This window comes from Atta colombica, unplaced genomic scaffold (genome assembly GCF_001594045.1).
Source record: "Atta colombica isolate Treedump-2 unplaced genomic scaffold, Acol1.0 scaffold236, whole genome shotgun sequence".
Classification (NCBI taxonomy): domain Eukaryota; kingdom Metazoa; phylum Arthropoda; class Insecta; order Hymenoptera; family Formicidae; genus Atta; species Atta colombica.
Window position 1 is genome coordinate 788,956 of NW_017259334.1, and position 400 is coordinate 789,355.

The window sequence follows — 400 nt, forward strand, 5'->3', positions numbered from 1 at the left end:
ATATATATATATACATATATAAAAGTAAGTTAAATCAAGATAATCTACATTGGTAAAATAAAAATAAATATTAGTGTGATTTTTATGTAATATTTTATATTCTACATAAGACGTACAGGATAAATCTTCGATATTTTAAAACAATGAAGAATCAAAACGAATACGTATATATTTTTGAGCACATTTTATTTTAAAGAACAACTGAAAAAGTTTTTACAAAATTATGAAACTTCTATATGAATACTTTTAGTAGTAAATACTTTTAGTAATAAAGTATATGAAAAATCCAGCAGTTATTCCATTTCACACCAAGTACGCTGTAGAATTTCACAATATTAGTATGATACCAATAGCAATCACAATTCAGTTGTGCAAAAAATTTATGTTCAGTAATTTAATA